Source organism: Triticum aestivum, chromosome 7B (genome assembly GCF_018294505.1).
Source record: "Triticum aestivum cultivar Chinese Spring chromosome 7B, IWGSC CS RefSeq v2.1, whole genome shotgun sequence".
Lineage (NCBI taxonomy): Eukaryota > Viridiplantae > Streptophyta > Magnoliopsida > Poales > Poaceae > Triticum > Triticum aestivum.
In genome coordinates, this window is record NC_057813.1 from 69257033 (window position 1) to 69272189 (window position 15157).

Consider the following 15157-nt stretch of genomic DNA (forward strand, 5'->3'; position numbering starts at 1 on the left):
TGAGTGTGATATCAAATCACCATGCTACGCAGTTCTGGCAGACGCGAGATGCCTATTATCTACTTTTGCTAGCTGGGAGATTAGTATCATTGGCCGAAACAAAAACTTACTGGCGCATGAATTGGCTGCAATAGCAAGAAGGGACGGTGGCTTCAATATGATGGCAAATGTCCCGAATGATGCGAACTCTGTTATGCAGAAAGAAGTTGTATCAACTATGGCTTAGAGTCCATGGTTCTCTCTCAAAATATATATATATATATAGGTCCATGTCATGGCTATTATTAAATGAAGGACATGGTTGGTCAGCGGATTCAATCCTCTTTAAATCAAGGACATGAGTGTGATCGGAAAAATGTAGAAACTGGAAACCGTAAGATCACCCAAATGGCGAAAGGGCTAACAAAGTAACCATTTATCGAAAAAGGCTTTCGCCCCGCTTTATATATAAAGCACAACTCAACCACAGCCCAAGTACAAACACATCCCACGACAACACACGCACACACCCAAGGCGGGATACATAGGCGCTGAGCGCAGCAACACCACCCATAACACTACAAGAGCAATCAGGGACCTCCACCGTGAACATGCCAACACGAAGAGATGAAGCCGCATATGACGAACCGTGATCTCCAAGGCGGCGCCTCCAAGAAGGTTACGACGCTAGCGCACCGCCACCGCCTGACCCGGGGGTCAGAGTTTCCCCTGGAGCGACACGATGACAGGTGAGAGCCGCGACGACGCCTTCAAGAAGATAACGCGCTATGCCGCCGCCGGTCCGTCCGAGGATAGAACAGGTTTTCACCCCAGCAAACACTCACAGCCACCGAACGCCACACCCCTGCCACCATGCCGCCCACACGGCCATGGTCACCGGGCAGCACCAAGCCATGGGCTCTACCCATGAGCATCGCGCTACCACCACCAAGGCCGCCGCCCCGGCATTCAAGACCTTGACACCACTGCACTCGAGACCCGTCGCTACCCCAACCAAAGAGACGAGTGAAAAGGTCGCTCCTTTACACACCCCTGGACGGCCCCCGGCGCCGAGACCCAAAGGGCCGGCCCAAAAAAGGCCTCCATCACCCGTCCTGTTGCACCGGGTGCAAGACAAGCTCGGTCCTGCCGCCGGGCGCGAGACGAGCTCGGTCCTGCTGCCGGGCGCGAGACGAGCAATGGACCGCAACTGGGAGCGGTCCAGCCCTATGACGAGGGTAGAGCCCGGACGATGAGGGGGGGAATCGAAGGTCGAAAAAGGCCGCTCATCGACGGATGATGCCGGAGGAGACTAGCCGCCGCCGTGAAATGATCCAGACCACCACCATGAGCTACCACCACGCCGCGGCAGCCCACGTCCACGCCGAGACCCCGAGGAGCAGCCCCGAGCCACTTTGCAGCAGCCGCGACACGCCGGCGAAGACGCAGCCCACCCCTCGGCCATGGCCGCCCGACGGCCCGCCACCCCGCAAGGAGCAACCAGACCGCCGGCCGCCCCGCCACCACCTTAGCCAGGTCGCCGCCGCTACCCACACGACTGCCGCCGCCACCACCCGGATCTGGACAGGGGCACCCAGATCCGCCGCCAGCAAGGCCCCCGCCCCGGAACCCCAAGAGCCGCCGCCAGGAAGGGGAGGGAGGGTGGCAGGACCACCGAGACGCCAACACGCCGGGGGGGGGGGGAGGGAGCAGAGCCCGAGGACGGGCGACGACCGCCGCCGACGACGCAGAAGGCCGCGCCCCGCGACGCAAGCCTCCGGCGCGCGGGAAGAAGACGCCCCGCCGCAGCCTACGCCGCACGGCCTTTGGCCGGCGACGCGACCGCCGGCGGCGAGGGGAGGAAGGCCGGGGAGGGAGGCTGGGGAGCGGCGGCGCTAGGGTTGGCTCCCTGAGTCGCCCGCGCGAGCGACTCGGGAGCGGGTGGGGCTGTGCAACTAACATGCAGATCCAAAGTAACCATCTTCTCCAGAAAAAAAGCGTCCAATCTAATTTATCCATGATTATGCAAAGTAGAATTCCTTATTTACCTATAAGACGCCCAACTTTACAAGGATATAATTTATCGTCACTCTTTTGGAAAAATCTGGGCCGGAACGTCTGTGTCCATGCCTCCCCGACATCCTGGGAAAGACAAGACATACTGGTCAGAAACTGATTTCAATGGTTGGATTTAGTATATGTACAGTTATATTAGGTAGATTTAAATCACTCAGAGCATGTGATTGGTGGCACAGGTTTAGAGCCCACAAAACAGAAACATGTCTGAAATCCCTACAGCCTCTTCTCATGAAGTGCTGTTTTTTAGTTCCTAGTCAAATAACTTGGGCATCATCGGACCATGAAGTTGCATCAGTAGACATTGACACACAGAGTAAGCAAAAGAAAGTGATGCGCAAATGATCGAATGAATATGAATACTGTATGAAGGAGCTGGGAAAGCACACTCAGATGCATGCATCCAGTTTATTTTTCACATCGGTGAGGCGGCTTGAGTTCAACAGTAATGCATATGTAGGTTCCTCTCGAGTCTCGACACACTTCACAAATTGATTAGGAATGTACTTTCCTGCACTACTTTGTTGATCTTGGAGCTAAATGCATGCCATTCGTAGTTTCTCACTGATGCTTACTGCACCATAGCAAAAACAACATAGATGGCATACAACTAATTTGACTAAAACCCTCAATGAAAACCTAATCACAGTTTCCCGCGGCAACCAGCGGGCATGGCCCTAGTAGAGCATCTATTTCTCCCATGTTCTGGTTTTTGACTCACCGAAAAAGGTTTCCCCCGCTTTGTATACAAAGCAACCAACCGAACCATACAGGAAAGGTACTGGGGCGGAGGCAGCACAGTCACGCCCAAAAAGAAATGACAGAGAAAAGCAAAAGAAACAAATGCCGACAACGGCGGATCAACAAAAGCGAAGAAGCCTCGCGATCGCAGCGCCCACCAGGCTCTTCCACTAGACTCCAAGACTCCGAAGCGCCGGCACCTATCAACACCTTCAAGAAGGATCGCGACGATGACGACGCTGCTGCCAAGGGTTTCCCCCGGTACACGACGAGGCGAGAGGAAGGATAGCCCCGACGCCCTCCCGGAAGGTCAGTAGGCACCCACAGGCGCCACCGCGCCGGTGTCGGCCATACCGACAGGGGTTTCCCCCGATCCCAACCCGCACCTCGGGCACCCCGGAGCCTGCCACCAAACCAACCCCCACCGTGCGCCAACGCGGTCACGAGGCCCCCATGCCGTCTCACCACGGCACCGCGAAGTGAGGACAGCACGGCAAGGATTCAGAGCCGGGACTAGGGCAACAGCCCGTCGGCACGCGGGAGGGCCCCACCTCCACCGTCAGCGACGGTAGCCGTCCGGACGCAATAGCAGGAGCACACCAGGCCCGTGGGCCCACAGGCCCGGCCGAGCCCTCGTGGGCTCGTAAAGCTCCCGCCTTCGCGCTGCTGCCGGCACGCCGTCGGAGCCGCCGCCCCAAGTCCGAGCTGCTCCTCCTCCTCACCACGCCGCAGACAACGAGGACACGCCCGGGGGCGGCCCGCAAGGACCCAGATGGAGCCTCGAGGGCCCAGATCTGGGCCGGGCGCGCCGCCGGCCAACCAGCGCCACCAAGCCGCCCTGCCGCCAAAGGACGGCGCCACCACCGCGCCGGGCTGCCGCCAGCCGCCACCAGGCCGCTGGGCCGCACCCGACCGAAGGGCACCCGCCGCTAGCCCTGCCCCCGGGGCAGAGGGTGCGCGCGCGGGGGAAGGAAGGACCCGCCGCCGCCAGCCCGCCCGGCCAGATCCGGGGGCTCCGCCGGCGGCGGCGGGGGAGGAGCACGGGGGAGGGGGAGGAGAGGAGCTTGATGGGGGCCGCCCCGGCCGCCCCTCGGGGAGGCGGCGCGAGCGCGGGGTCGGGGGAGGGGAGGGAGGGGTCGGGATCTTGCGATAGCCAACTTTCTGGACTATTTGGCTATCACAAGATCCCGACCCCTCCCTCCCATCCCCCGACCCCGCGCTCGCGCCGCCTACCCGGGGCGGCCCCCATCGAGCTCCTCCCCTCCCCCCTCCACCGTGATCCTCCCCCCGCCGCCGCCGGCGGAGCCCCCGGATCTGGCCCGGCGGGCTGGCGGCTGCGGGCCCTTCCTTCCCCCGCGCGCGCACCCCCTGCCCCGGGGGCAGGGCTAGCGGCGGGTGCCCTTCGGCCGGTGGCGGCCCGGCGGCCTGGTGGCGGCTGGCGGCGGCCCGGCGTGGTGGTGGCACCGTCCTTTGGCGGCGGGGCGGCTTGGTGGCGCTGGTTGGCCGGCGGCGTGCCCGGCCCGGATCTGGGCCCTCGGGGCTCCATCTGGGTCCTTGCGGGCCGGCCCCTGGGCATGTCCTCGTTGTCTGCGGCGCGGTGAGGAGGAGAAGCAGCTCGGACTTGGGGCGGCGGCTCCGACGGTGTGCCGGCAGCAGCGCGAAGGCGGGAGCTTTACGAGCCCTCGAGGGCTCGGCCGGGCCTCTGGGCCCATGGGCCTGGTGTGCTCCTGCTATTGCGTCCGGACGGCTACCGTCGCCGACGGTGGAGGTGGGGCCCTCCCGCGTGCCGACGGGCTGTTTCCCTAGTCCCGGCTCTGATTCCTTGTCGTGCTGTCCTCACTTCGCGGTGCCGTGGCGCACGGTGGGGGTTGGTTTGGTGGCAGGCTCCGGGGCGCCCGATGTGCAGATTGGGATCTGGGGAAACCCCTGTCGGCATGGCCGACACCGGCGCGGTGGCGCCTGTGGGTGCCTCCTGACCTTCCGGGAGGGCGTCGGGGCTACCCTTCCTCTCGCCTCGTCGTGTACCGGGGGAAACCCTTGGCAGCAGCGTCGTCATCGTCGCGGTCCTTCTTGGAGGTGTTGATAGGTGCCGGCGCTTCGGAGTCTTGGAGTCTAGTGGAAGAGTCTGGTGGGCGCTACGATCGCGAGGCTTCTTCGCTTTTGTTGATCCACCATTGTCGGCATTTATTTCTTTTGCTTTTCTCTGTCATTTCTTTTTGGGCGTGACTGTGCTGCCTCCGCCCCAACACCTTTCCTGTATGGTTCGGTTGGTTGCTTTGTATACAAAGCGGGGGAACCCTTTTTGGGTAAACAATGTCGGTTTCTCCTATGTCCTCGTTGCTGAAACATGTTCGACTCCGAAGTTACACCCGTTCTTACACGATGAAATTTGCCTTACAGAACAGAACAGAGCACCACTAGACATTAGCCCAGGCATACTTAGCAGGAAAAAAGAAAATGGCGAAACAAAGAACAAGAGGATTACCTCCCGAAAGAAATGCGTTACTAGAGACTTATCAGCAGTATTCTTATTCTTTGGATTTTATCAAAGTTATTGTTAGAGTTCTATCGAATATTTTTGTACAGGGTAGGTTATAGTTGGACTCTGAGTCGTACTGTATGTAGACAGGATTACAACGTTGTGTTCTAATAGGACACTTGTTTTTTTAGAAAAGGAGGATGACCCCCAGCCTCTGCATCTGGGCGATGCATGCGACCACTTTATTAATTATTCTCACAAGACGTTACAAAGCCATACGACAGTAAGACTGAAGTCATCGTCTAAGCAACAACTATCGCTACATCTATCCAATTGATGCAGGGGCGCTGATAGTCTGGGCCTAATACCAAACAGACATCGCAACCAGACCTAAACATCTAAGACCTGAGGTCTCAACCAGGACGCCTGCCTGGTATGGGGCACCTACCAGTCTGACGCACTCCTCAACCAGGACACCTGCCGGGTATGGGGCCGCCGCAGCCACCTGCCACGAGTCCATCTTCAGAGCTGTACTGTTGCATCTACCGTGCCAGGTCTCTCAGCCATCGATGCCACCATGACGCCAGACAGCACCGTCCTCCTGCGCGAGTCCATCCTCCCACATCGAACTCTGAATCTGCACTGCGCCACGCCGTGCAGATCCGTCGCCGTCAATGTATGGATGAACCACCGCTCCACAAAAGAAGCCATCCGCTGGTCCCGCGAAGCCGAGTGCACCTCCAAGAATGCCGCCCCAAGGGGGTTACGACACATGATTGCCGCCAACATCCGATCAGCTGATCTAGGATTTTCCCAGGAGGTATTGAGTGAAGTTGGGAGCTTCACGTCGATGATGCCTTCATGAAGGAAACGATGATAAGGGCATCGTCATCACCTGCTCCGGCCATCGACCGAAGATCAGGTTTTCACCCGGATTCGTCCCAAGAAATCCACCCAACAACCGGTGCACCGTCTTGACCGCCTTCAAAGCACCAGATCCAGCCGCCTAGATCCGGCGACCAAGCGCAGGAACAGTGCCACCGTGGGATCCCTGGCGCACCGGCCACTGCCTGAGTGTGCCACGATTGGAGCCTAGGAGGAGGGCTCCCACCCTGCCTCGCCAAGCCGTGAGAGCCGTCGAGAAGGATCCCGCACGCTCATCACCATCTCTGATCCGAACCAATCCATAGCAGATCGCCGTCACAGATCCGCCTTGGACAGGGACTGCACCACGCCATGCCACCGCGGGAAGCCCGAGCTTCACCGCCCATCACCCTCCAGGGCCGCCGCCCCGGGATCCAGACAGAACTTTGCCGGTGCCACCGGCCAAGTTCCGCCGCCGCCGACCGGCCAAACCGCAGGTCACTGCATGACCATGCGAGCACAGCCAGCCGGCCGACCAACTCCGACGAAGAAGAAGGCCACCACCACCAAGCCTAGGGCCAGCGCCCCAGACATCCTCGTGTTGCAGATCAAGTCCAGGAGCAGTGCCCCGCCGATGACGGTTGAGATCGGTAGCACAACGAATTAGCCTGACATGAGTCAAGGCCAGATCCGCCGTTGCTGGTGCCGTCCTCCCCCGCCGCCTCCGCACCACTTCCATGCCGCCGCCGATCTGCGCCACCGCCGCTGATCTGGCCGGAGAGGAGCGCCGCCTCCCAACCAGATCGATATCTGAGGAGAAACCGCCGCCGCCGCCACGCCACAAGGGCTTTGCCCCGTGACGCCCCGGGCGACGACGGCGGAGGGGAGCGGAGGAGGGGCGAGGCTGTAGGAGGAGGACGGGGGCTCCCCGGTGCGGGGCGGCGCCGCCTCACGGGGGAGAGACGGGAGGGACGGGAGGGAGGGACGGGACACTTGTATCCTTACTTCTTATTTATGAGGGGGTAAACACATGAGTAACATACGCCAACATAATAGCACAGGCACGCGGGGAGCCGGCAGCATGTGCCGGCGCGCGTGCGGCGGGGGTGGGGTATTGCAGTCGTGTCATGGGGAGGAGCGCACGTAGTCAGGCCCCGAGGATGTAGCCATATTGGTGAACTCATTAACAAACTTTGGTGTCGTGCCTCATGTGATTGGTTGATTCTCGATAGATCGATTATGCCTCTCGGATTAATCTAACAAGTGATATCACGAGTAAGGTTGGAGAAGATCATGGATAGTTGATTTACAGGAAGGAGCGTCAAACCGGTCATCCAATCGGCGACTGCGAGGAAGACCGATGGTGCGGCAGGGTTTTGTTCACGTTACTTGTGGCAATCGGAGGAACCATTGAAAGCTCTGAGCGTGGGATTCGTTTGGCTGAACTATGCGGTCGGGTTTGTTTGATCTGGCGATTGTAGCGACATCGGGGTTAGATGCGGATCCCGGCAGAATCGTGCTGCATCACACATTCGTGTCGTCTTGGTGTTGACGAGATGCGATCGGTCACGGGAGGCGCAGGAGGAATTGCGTGCCAGGGTGCACGGAATGCTGGCCCAAGCAAGGCGCCGCGGTCTTAGTTGCGGGCGTGGCCCAAGCACTCGAGGCCTTGCGGGCGGGCACGCGTGAAGCAGAGCACAGCTGCGTCACCGATTGATCTCTTCAAGAGAGTCTCAAGGCAGAGGAATTTATTAGATTGGTGGTAACTCTGTGGGCGATTTTTGGAGCTAGGAGGAAAGCAATTCATGAAGGAATGTTTCAAAGTCCTCAGTCCATTAACGATTTCATAAGCTCCTACTTATGAGAGATTAATATCATCTATCCTCAAAAAGCTGCTTCGGCCAATGCAATTATAGCAAGACCACGACGATGGCCGCCTCTGGCGGACAATCACGCCAAAATCAACACCGATGTTGCGGTGGGAGGTTGAGGGAATTTCGGAGCAGTTGCAGCAATCTGTCAAGATGGAGCAGTTATATTTGCTGGTGCGTCAGCTATTGTCTACGGAACGCGTTTCTGCTCCGGTGCTCCCCCCTGGGTTGAATGCGAGGGGGAGAAACACAAGGACAGCTGAGATCTGTCAAAAATGCTTCGTGAAGAGGGGCATGATCGTCTTTTTATGCCCGAGGAGAGCGCGCGTACAGCCCTGTAGAAGCCCGCACCAGCGCGCGTACAACCCTGTACAAGCCCGCACCGGCCCGATTACTTTTGTACACTGAGGGTATACATGTATTGTATGTGGGCGATTCGTTTTCCCTTGTCACGTGCTGCGGTCGTGGGCGTGGGCGGCGGCGGTCGTGGGCTAGCCACGCGGCCACGCGTCACAGGAAAACTTCCAAAAATGTCACATCCTATAAAGAGGGAGGGGAACCACCACCGGCCGCATCGCCCCCATCATTTACCCCCAAATCAGCTCAGTCCATCTCTCCTTGCCACATAGTCTCCCCCTCGTCTCCATCGCCCCGCCACCGCACCTATTTGCTCAACCCCACCGCCTCCCTCTCTCCGGCGGGTTCTCTCAGGCTTCGATGGAGCAAGGTCGTGGGGCTGCCGTCGCTGCGCACGGAGATGTGGTCGAGGGCGCGGAGACCGCCGCAGATGCCGTCCAAGAAGTTGCCGCCGTCGGCGATGCGGGAGATGTTGTACCCGCAGTCGTTGGATCGGTCCCTGCGGCGGCGGATCTGGTGGCGCAGGGGGTGGTGGGCTCGGACTCCGTCGTGGCAGACCTGGTGGTGACGGCGTCTAGTGGCTCACTGGATGTAGGTGCGGAGGCGAGCGGAAAGCAGGCGGTGGATGTGGTAATGCTTCTCGTTCCCCTCTTTTCATACTTGTAGCAGATAAGCAGAAGATTTTGTCGATGGGGTTTTTTATAGTGGATTTGTGATTGATTGCGGCACCCCCTTCTGCTTGTAGGGTTTTTTGATTGAATGGTGAACCCCATTTCAGAGTTAGGGTTTTTTCAAGTTGATTCGTGATTGAATGCTAGAGACATCATAATGAGAGTTAGGTTATATATATTAGAATCTGGATTGCCGCATGTGCCCAGTTTATGTTCTCTGCTGTATATTTTGTTAGATTTGTTGTGCATATTCACTCAGTGGGCCACGACAGGGGCTGAGTAGCTACCCAGTGTATCTATTAAAGTTGATATTGCAGAAATGAGGTTTAAATCCTACTTTCTGTGATAGAAGTGTATCAATTAATTGTTGAAATGAACACAGTATGTTTAACTAGTGCGCAATTTTAAAATAGTTAGGAGCTTCACTTCATTATCTATAAACTCAAATTGTAGGTAGGTTTATTTTTGATCTGTAGGATTGCTGTAGTTATAAAGTAAACCATAAGTAGGTTTGGTAGACATGCAACTATGCCAGATGACCAAGTCATATTAAATTTATGTTGCCTATCTCCATGCATGTATGTCATATGAAATAGTTTCACACCTAGCACCAAAAATTGCACAAATATTTCCTTTCCTGAAGCTCATGGCATTACAATATACCATCCAATATACGGTTCAGAGAATAGGGCAGCTGATGCACCACTATGTACATTAGATGAGCCAGATGAAGTCAATGCAATTACTTGTTGTCAACCACAACGGGTCACTGATATAGTTTAATTGGAGGTCAAAGTATCATTTTAGGTTATTAGAAGCACATTGTAGATTGCTTGACCTTTGCATACTGTGTTATGTAGTTAGTAGTATAAATGAATTAATTACTTATTGGTCAAAGTATCATTTTAGGTCAATGAGGAAGGTGCTGGCAACAAGAGGAAGCTGGTCATCGCTGGGTTCGACGACCCGTCTGATTCTGACGACGACTTGGAGGTAACCACAAGCTGTTTTATGTCTGTTTATTAATCTGTGTGAGACGTTGTTTGTTGATGATGCCCTATATGAATGCCTCTAAATTGGAATGTTATGTAGTTTATTCACTGGTATCATAAAGTTGTGTTGTTTGGTCATTATTTAGCTCTAGATGGCATATTTGTAGTCTTTGATCATGAAATCATATCTGAATGCTCATAAATGGAATTATTGTGTTGTTTGTCCATTAAATTATTCTAAAATGGAAAGTTTTGTTATACTTTCAATTAATTGCTCTGAAAGTTGTGATGTTTGTGCATTACTTAGCTGTAAATGGGATATGTGTGATGTTTTTTCATGAAACCATATATGAATGCATATAAATGAACTATTCAGTTATTTGTCCATTAAATTCTTCTAAATGGAACTATTTAGTTGTTTGTGCATTAAGTAGCTGTAAATGGGATATTATGTTTGTTTGTTCATTACATTCCAGTAAATAGCAATTATCTGATGTTTGTGCATTACTTAGCTGTAAATTGGATATGTGTGATGTTTTTTCATGAAACCATATATGAATGCATATAAAGGAACTATTCAGTTATTTTTCCATTAAATTCTTCTAAATGGGACTATTTAGTTGTTTGTACATTAAGTAGATGTAAATGGGATATTATGTTTGTTTGTTCATTACATTCCAGTAAATGGCAATTATCTGATGTTTGTTAATTACATTAATCTAAATGGGAAGTATGTATTTATGCAAATCTTTTGTATGTGCAGTACAACTCTGGAGATGAGGTGGAAGAGTGGAACCACAGGTCCTTCATTGAGCATGAAGCCAACAAGATCAGGGAGAAGGGGGAGGCGGTGTACTACAAGTGGGGCAAGTTCAGGTGCCCATACTGCACCACTAAGCCAATTCCCAAGGATGGGTTGTATGAGCACCTTATGGCACATGCACGCGGTTTAACCAGGAGTGGGAGCGACATGAAGATCAGGGCAGAGCATGCAGCCCTCCTGAAGGCTATGGGTCCCATCTAGTCACCATCTGTGAAGCTGGTAGTGGAACTTATCATCGTTAGTATAGTTGATGATGTTTAACTTTTGCGCTCGTATGGTTGTGAACTGTGAATCTGGAAGGTGGAAGTGTTTGTGAACTGTTAAGTAGTATGGCAGACTATTAAGTACTATGGCAGACTCTTAATTATGGCAGAGACTTAATTATTCTAGTATGTCTCTAAAGTATATCAACTGTCTAGAAGCAGGTCAGCTATGCTTTGTTGCAGTGTCTATATTCTGATGCTACAATGATCACAGTAGGTGCTTTAATGTTGCTTCACTGATGAGACATGCTGCATATAGTGGACATGTGCTTGGTAATGGTGTGTGCAAAGAACCAGCCTTAACTACATAGGATAGATACTAAAAAACATTGACTTGAGGTTTTAATAAGTTAGCATGATCGAATCTTCCATTACAAATATATTATTAAATTTAGAAAATGCTGAAAGTCATTTTTTGTCAATGTTCTTAAGTTAGCATGATTGAATATTCCACTTCAAATATAATATAAAAAATTGGAAAATGTTGACAATCCTTTATTATCAATGTTCATAAGTTAGCATGATTGAATATTCCATTTCAAATATATTTTTAGAATTAGAAAATGTTGAAAATCCTTTTTTGTCAATGTCCATAAGTGAGCATGATTGAATATTCCATTTCTAATATATTTTTAAAATTAGAAAATGTTGAAATTTGTTTTTTTCAATGTTCATAAGTGAGCATGATTGAATATTCCATTTGAAATATATTATAAGAATTAGAAAATTTTGAAAATCTTTTTTTGTCAATTCATAAGTTAGCAAGATTGAATCTTCCATTTCTGATATATTTTAAAAAGTGGAAATTTTGGAGGTGGTCGCTAAAATCACCGCCTTCTGGAGGGACCATTTGGTCTAGCTTACATGGTGATTTTTTGCACCACCTCCTAATCACACAAATTTTCTTTTAAATGGTGACCCACATGTGCCAAACATGGCTATGAAAGATAGATTTGGAAAAAATAAATTTTACAATGCCCCCTTGAGGTGTAGACCGATGTTTGGACCAGCAAGTCTATTGGGCAGTATAAATTCAAAAAAATAGAAAATATAAAATCTTGGAAACCTAGCTTTGTTTGTGGAAGAGGTTATGTTTGCAAGAGTTGAGGTGATTTGAAGGTGGTCGACAAAATCACCGCATTCCGGATGGGCCATTTGGTCTAACTTAAGCCAGTTTTTGAACATAGGTGATTTCTTCCACCACCTCCAAATCACCCAAATTTTCTTGTACATGGTGGCCCACATGTGCCAAACATGGCTATCAAATAAAATTTGGAAAAGAATATTTTATAAGGCCCCCTTGAGGTATAGACCGATGTTTTGAGCAGCCAGTCTAGAGGGCAGTATCAATTAAAAAAATCAAAAAAATATAAAACCTTGAAAACCTAGCCTAGTTTGTGCAATAGGTCATGTGTGCCAAAATATAGGTGATTTGAAGGTGGTCGAAAAAATTACCACATTCCGGAGGGGCCATTTGGTCTAATTTAAGCCAGTTTTTGAACATAGGTGATTTCTTCCACCACCTCCAAATCACCCAAATTTTCTTGTACATGGTGGACCACATGTGCCAAACATGTCTATCAAATAAAATTTGGAAAAAGAATATCTTACAAGGACCCCTTGAGGTATAGACCGATGTTTTGAGCAGCCAGTCTAGAGGGCAGTATCAATTCAAAAACAAATCAAAAAAATATAAAACCTTGAAAACCTAGCATAGTTTGTGCAATAGGTCATGTTTGTCAAAATAGAGGTGATTTGGAGGTGGTCGAAAAAATCAGCGCATTCCGGAGGGGCCATTTGGTCTAACTTAAGCCAGTTTTTGAAAAAAGAATATTTGGAAAAACATGGCTTTCTTTGTGCAAGAGGTCATGTGTGCAAAAACAATGTGCATTTAATGCAAGTGATCATGTGTATAATAAAAATACTAGGTGTTTTGAAGGTAGAAACATTAATTTGGCATATATGCAAAAAAATGGGCATTGAATGCAAGTGAGCATGTGTATAATTTAGTGTGTGATTTGAACAGGAGAATATGCCAAAAACACCTGGCAATATGCGAAAAAAAGTGCCCACCTACCAGAGCAGGTTCATTCATACACCACGGCATGCATACGGCAAAAAAATGTGCATTGAATGCAAGTGAGCATGTGTATAATTTATTGTGTGATTTGAACAGGAGAATATGCCAAAAACACCTGGCAATATGCGAAAAAAGTGCCCACCTACCAGAGCAGGTTCATTCATACACCACGGCCTGCATACGACTAGGAACCCAGGCTGTTCATGGGCCAGGATGCAGGCCCGTGGTGCAGAATAACTCTGCTGCTAGAAGGCCCCACGGGGCAGAGGTGACGAGAGTTAGGCAATGTACTGCCTGCATATGATGGAAGCTTGGGAGGGGAGTCGCAGCCGGGTATATAAACCGGTGCGGCGCTCTCTCGCTTGGCGAGGTGGGACTAAACTCCCACCACCCCACGGCTGTGCGCTGCTCTGTGCCCTGCGCGGCTCTGCCTTGGGCCCAATTTGGGCGGGCTGGCCCAGGGCACCTTACCCGTGGCGCGTTGATCTGTGTTTTATAAATTACTTTGTTTTTCACTTCTTAACTTCAAAATTTATTTTCTTGTTTATATTCCTAACATTTAAAATCAAATCTCTTTTTTTCTTTATTATTTCTAATAGTGTTTACTAATAAAAAAAGTATGCCAAATTTTGTTGTGTTTTATTTCATTTGTTCGTTCTCTTTTTTATATTGATAGTATTTACGAAATATAAACAGAAATGGTGTGTTTTATTTCAATTCTTCATTCTAATATTTCTTATCTTTATTATATTTCAAATATTTGTAGTTTATAAGATAAATGTTCTGTTTTATTTCACTTCTTCATTCTAAGATAATATGTTGTTTTTTATTGCACTTATTCATTTAAATAATGTGTGATATAATGTTGTCTGTTACTTCACTTTTCATGGTTGTCTTTCCTAATTATAAATTTTCTTTTCTGTTTCGTACTTGAAATATTATTAAATCAAATCTAGTTGGGACAATCGCATGTGTGCCTCCACTTGCAGCATATACTAGAAGCAGGTATTTCTTCTCGGTCTCACCAACGAATACCAAACTTTATGCACACCCTACCATGAGCATAGCAAGCATGCATGGCATCTATCGTTCATTTCGGACACTCGATGTATTTTGTAGGTGTTTTGCATCGATAAAACCACATTGGCCATGCCCACATGCTCCCAAAAGGTTGAGGTCATCTCATGCATGCCGGACCATTCGGGTTTGCCGGAGGGCAAGTTTGAAAGAGGTTTTCCTTGCCGGTCCCACCAAATGTTCACAAACTATATGCACACCCTACCATGACCATGGCATGCATCTGGGAGGAGAAATCATACACGACGGCCTCATTTTGTTGAAATCTCATTAATAGCCATTCGTATTACATGTAAGTGTGCATGTGTAAAATTTATTATGTGATTTGAAGGTGAAAACATCAATTTAGTTTGTGATTTAGTTTGTGTATTCAATGCAAGTGAGCATGTGTATAATTTACTTTGTGATTTGAAGATAAAAAGACCTGGCAATATGCGAAAAAAGTGCCCACCTACCAGAGCAGGATCATTAATTCATACACCATGGGCTGCATACGACTAGGAACCCAACGGTTCATGGGCCAGGATGCAGGCCCGTGGTGCCGAATAACTCTGCTGCTAGTAGGCCCCACGGGGCAGACGTGATGAGAGTTAGGCAATGTACTGCTTGCATATGATAGGATCTTGGGAGGGGAGTCACAGCCTGGTATATAAACCGGTGCGGCGCTCTCTCGCTTGGCGAGGTGGGACTAAACTCCCACCACCCCACGGCTGTGTGCTGCGCTGCGCCCTGCGCGGCTTTGCCTTGGGCCCAATTCGGGCGGGCTGGCCCAGGGCAGCCTTACCCGCGGCGCATTGATCTGGCCCAGGGCAGCCTTGAGCCCAGTTCTAATATTTCTTATCTTTATTATATTTAAAATATTTTTAGTTTGTAAGATAACATGT